At 34.1% G+C, this 6,206-nt stretch overlaps 1 non-coding gene across 1 annotated transcript; it reads right to left on the minus strand.

The window, feature by feature from the left end:
* Positions 1–402: 402 nt before the first annotated feature.
* Trnai-gau (transfer RNA isoleucine (anticodon GAU)) lies at positions 403–476 on the minus strand. Its single transcript has one exon. It is a non-coding gene; the product is annotated as a tRNA-Ile (tRNA).
* Between the last annotated feature and the right edge of the window lie 5,730 nt (positions 477–6,206).

Here is a 6,206-nt window from a genome sequence, read left to right on the forward strand (position 1 = left end):
TTAAAAAGATGACAATATACATGAAAGTTGTAAAAATATTAACTTTGTATTTTATTAAAAAATATAACATAGGCCAGTATGGGGATCGAACCCACGACATTCGCGTTATTAGCACGACGCTCTAACCAACTGAGCTAACCGGCCACATACTTAAGAAACAGAAGATTTAAAAACATGACAATATACATGAAAGTTGTAAAAATATTATCTTTGTATTTTATTAAAAAATATAACATTGGCCAGTATGGGGATTGAACTTACGACATTCGCGTTATTAGCACGACGCTCTAACCAACTGAGCTAACCGGCCACGTACAATACAAACAACAAATTTAAAAACATGACAATATACATGAAAGTTGTAAAAATATTATCTTTGTATTTTATTAAAAAATATAACACTGGCCAGTATGGAGATCGAACCCAAGACATTCGCGTTATCAGCACGACGCTCTAACCAACTGAGCTAACCGGCCACATACTTAAGAAACAGAAAATTTAAAAACATGACAATATACATGAAAGTTGTAAAAATATTATCTTTGTATTTTATTAAAAAATATAACATTGGCCAGTATGGGGATCGAACCCACGACATTCGCGTTATTAGCACGACGCTCTAACCAACTGAGCTAACCGGCCACATACTTAAGAAACAGAAAATTTAAAAACATGACAATATACATGAAAGTTGTAAAAATATTATCTTTGTATTTTATTAAAAAATATAACATTGGCCAGTATGGGGATCGAACCCACGACATTCGCGTTATTAGCACGACGCTCTAACCAACTGAGGTAACCGGCCACATACTTAAGAAGCAGAAAATTTAAAAACATGACAATATACATGAAAGTTGTAAAAATATTATCTTTGTATTTTATTAAAAAATATATCATTGGCCAGTATGGGGATCGAACCCACAACATTTGCGTTATTAGCACGACGCTCTAACCAACTGAGCTAACCGTCCACGTACTGCACTAACAACAAATTTAAAAACATGACAATATACTTGAAAGTTGTAAAAATATTATCCATGTATTTTATTAAAAGATATAACATTGGCCAGTATGGGGAGCGAACCCACGACATTCGCGTTATTAGCACGACGCTCTTACCAACTGAGCTAACCGGCCACGTACTAGACTAACAACAAATTTAAAAACATGACAATATACATGAAAGTTGTAAAAATATTATCTTTGTATTTTATTAAAAAATATAACATTGGCCAGTATGGGGATCGAACCCACGACATTCGCGTTATTAGCACGACACTCTAACCAACTGAGCTACCGGCCACGTACAACACAAACAACAAATTTAAAAACATGACAATATACATGAAAGTTGTAAAAATATTATCTTTGTATTTTATTAAAAAATATATCACTGGCCAGTATGGGGATCGAACCCACGACATTCGCGTTATTAGCACGACACTCTAACCAACTGAGCTAACCGTCCACGTACTGCACTAACAACAAATTTAAAAACATGACAATATACATGAAAGTTGTAAAAAATATTATCCTTGTATTTTATTAAAAATATATCATTGGCCAGTATGGGGATCGAACCCACAACATTTGCGTTATTAGCACGACGCTCTAACCAACTGAGCTAACCGTCCACGTACTGCACTAACAACAAATTTAAAAACATGACAATATACTTGAAAGTTGTAAAAATATTATCCTTGTATTTTATTAAAAGATATAACATTGGCCAGTATGGGGAGCGAACCCACGACATTCGCGTTATTAGCACGACGCTCTTACCAACTGAGCTAACCGGCCACGTACTAGACTAACAACAAATTTAAAAACATGACAATATACATGAAAGTTGTAAAAATATTATCTTTGTATTTTATTAAAAAATATAACATTGGCCAGTATGGGGATCGAACCCACGACATTCGCGTTATTAGCACGACGCTCTAACCAACTGAGCTAACCGGCCACATACTTAAGAAACAGAAAATTTAAAAACATGACAATATACATGAAAGTTGTAAAAATATTATCTTTGTATTTTATTAAAAAATATAACATTGGCCAGTATGGGGATCGAACCCACGACATTCGCGTTATTAGCACGACGCTCTAACCAACTGAGCTAACCGGCCACATACTTAAGAAACAGAAAATTTAAAAACATGACAATATACATGAAAGTTGTAAAAATATTTTCTTTGTAATTTATTAAAAAATATAACATTGGCCAGTATGGGGATCGAACCCACGACATTCGCGTTATTAGCACGACGCTCTAACCAACTGAGCTAACCGGCCACATACTTAAGAAACAGAAAATTTAAAAACATGACAATATACATGAAAGTTGTAAAAATATTTTCTTTGTAATTTATTAAAAAATATAACATTGGCCAGTATGGGGATCGAACCCACGACATTCGCGTTATTAGCACGACGCTCTAACCAACTGAGCTACCGGCCACGTACAACACAAACAACAAATTTAAAAACATGACAATATACTTTAAAGTTGTGAAAATATTATCTTTGTATTTTATTAAAAATATATCATTGGCCAGTATGGGGATCGAACCCACAACATTTGCGTTATTAGCACGACGCTCTAACCAACTGAAATAACCGTCCACGTACTGCACTAACAACAAATTTAAAAACATGACAATATACTTGAAAGTTGTAAAAATATTATCCTTGTATTTTATTAAAAGATATAACATTGGCCAGTATGGGGAGCGAACCCACGACATTCGCGTTATTAGCACGACGCTCTTACCAACTGAGCTAACCGGCCACGTACTAGACTAACAACAAATTTAAAAACATGACAATATACATGAAAGTTGTAAAAATATTATCTTTGTATTTTATTAAAAAATATAACATTGGCCAGTATGGGGATCGAACCCACGACATTCGCGTTATTAGCACGACGCTCTAACCAACTGAGCTAACCGGCCATGTACAACACAAACAACAAATTTAAAAACATGACAATATACTTTAAAGTTGTAAAAATATTATCTTTGTAATTTATTAAAAAATATAACATTGGCCAGTATGGGGATCGAACCCACGACATTCGCGTTATTAGCACGACGCTCTAACCAACTGAGATACCGGCCACGTACAACACAAACAACAAATTTAAAAACATGACAATATACTTTAAAGTTGTGAAAATATGATCTTTGTATTTTATTAAAAAATATAACATTGGCCAGTATGGGGATCGAACCCACGACATTCGCGTTATTAGCACGACGCTCTAACCAACTGAGCTAACCGGCCACATACTTAAGAAACAGAAAATTTAAAAACATGACAATATACATGAAAGTTGTAAAAATATTATTTTTGTATTTTATTAAAAAATATAACATTGGCCAGTATGGAGATCGAACCCACGACATTCGCGTTATTAGCACGACGCTCTAACCAACTGAGCTAACCGGCCACATACTTAAGAAACAGAAAATTTAAAAACATGACAATATACATGAAAGTTGTAAAAATATTATCTTTGTATTTTATTAAAAAATATAACATTGGCCAGTATGGGGATCGAACCCACGACATTCGCGTTATTAGCACGACGCTCTAACCAACTGAGCTAACCGGCCATGTACAACACAAACAACAAATTTAAAAACATGACAATATACTTTAAAGTTGTAAAAATATTATCTTTGTAATTTATTAAAAAATATAACATTGGCCAGTATGGGGATCGAACCCACGACATTCGCGTTATTAGCACGACGCTCTAACCAACTGATCTAACCGGCCACATACTTAAGAAACAGAAAATTTAAAAACATGACAATATACATGAAAGTTGTAAAAATATTATCTTTGTATTTTATTAAAAAATATAACATTGGCCAGTATGGGGATCGAACCCACGACATTCGCGTTATTAGCACGACGCTCTAACCAACTGAGCTAACCGGCCACATACTTAAGAAACAGAAAATTTAAAAACATGACAATATACATGAAAGTTGTAAAAATATTATCTTTGTATTTTATTAAAAAATATAACATTGGCCAGTATGGGGATCGAACCCACGACATTCGCGTTATTAGCACGACGCTCTAACCAACTGAGCTAACCGGCTACATACTTAAGAAACAGAAAATTTAAAAACATGACAATATACATGAAAGTTGTAAAAATATTTTCTTTGTAATTTATTAAAAAATATAACATTGGCCAGTATGGGGATCGAACCCACGACATTCGCGTTATTAGCACGACGCTCTAACCAACTGAGCTACCGGCCACGTACAACACAAACAACAAATTTAAAAACATGACAATATACTTTAAAGTTGTGAAAATATTATCTTTGTATTTTATTAAAAAATATATCACTGGCCAGTATGGGGATCGAACCCACGACATTCGCGTTATTAGCACGACACTCTAACCAACTGAGCTAACCGTCCACGTACTGCACTAACAACAAATTTAAAAACATGACAATATACATGAAAGTTGTAAAAAATATTATCCTTGTATTTTATTAAAAATATATCATTGGCCAGTATGGGGATCGAACCCACAACATTTGCGTTATTAGCACGACGCTCTAACCAACTGAGCTAACCGTCCACGTACTGCACTAACAACAAATTTAAAAACATGACAATATACTTGAAAGTTGTAAAAATATTATCCTTGTATTTTATTAAAAGATATAACATTGGCCAGTATGGGGAGCGAACCCACGACATTCGCGTTATTAGCACGACGCTCTAACCAACTGAGCTAACCGGCCACGTACTAGACTAACAACAAATTTAAAAACATGACAATATACATGAAAGTTGTAAAAATATTATCTTTGTATTTTATTAAAAAATATAACATTGGCCAGTATGGGGATCGAACCCACGACATTCGCGTTATTAGCACGACGCTCTAACCAACTGAGCTAACCGGCCATGTACAACACAAACAACAAATTTAAAAACATGACAATATACTTTAAAGTTGTAAAAATATTATCTTTGTAATTTATTAAAAAATATAACATTGGCCAGTATGGGGATCGAACCCACGACATTCGCGTTATTAGCACGACGCTCTAACCAACTGAGATACCGGCCACGTACAACACAAACAACAAATTTAAAAACATGACAATATACTTTAAAGTTGTGAAAATATGATCTTTGTATTTTATTAAAAAATATAACATTGGCCAGTATGGGGATCGAACCCACGACATTCGCGTTATTAGCACGACGCTCTAACCAACTGAGCTAACCGGCCACATACTTAAGAAACAGAAAATTTAAAAACATGACAATATACATGAAAGTTGTAAAAATATTATCTTTGTATTTTATTAAAAAATATAACATTGGCCAGTATGGGGATCGAACCCACGACATTCGCGTTATTAGCACGACGCTCTAACCAACTGAGCTAACCGGCCACATACTTAAGAAACAGAAAATTTAAAAACATGACAATATACATGAAAGTTGTAAAAATATTATCTTTGTATTTTATTAAAAAATATAACATTGGCCAGTATGGGGATCGAACCCACGACATTCGCGTTATTAGCACGACGCTCTAACCAACTGAACTAACCGGCCACATACTTGAGACAGAAAATTTAAAAACATGATAATATACATGAAAGTTGTAAAAATATTATTTTTGTATTTTATTAAAAAATATAACATTGATCAGTATGGGGATTGAGCCCACGACATTCGCGTTATTAGCACGACGCTCTAACCAACTGAGCTAACCGGCCACGTACAATACAAACAACAAATTTAAAAAGATGACAATATACATGAAAGTTGTAAAAATATTAACTTTGTATTTTATTAAAAAATATAACATTGGCCAGTATGGGGATCGAACCCACGACATTCGCGTTATTAGCACGACGCTCTAACCAACTGAGCTACCGGCCACGTACAACACAAACAACAAATTTAAAAACATGACAATATACATGAAAGTTGTAAAAAATATTATCCTTGTATTTTATTAAAAATATATCATTGGCCAGTATGGGGATCGAACCCACAACATTTGCGTTATTAGCACGACGCTCTAACCAACTGAGCTAACCGTCCACGTACTGCACTAACAACAAATTTAAAAACATGACAATATACTTGAAAGTTGTAAAAATATTATCCTTGTATTTTATTAAAAGATATAACATTGG

This window comes from Physella acuta, unplaced genomic scaffold (assembly GCF_028476545.2).
Source record: "Physella acuta isolate Inbredline_101_S28 unplaced genomic scaffold, ASM2847654v3 ptg000315l, whole genome shotgun sequence".
Taxonomy (NCBI): domain Eukaryota; kingdom Metazoa; phylum Mollusca; class Gastropoda; family Physidae; genus Physella; species Physella acuta.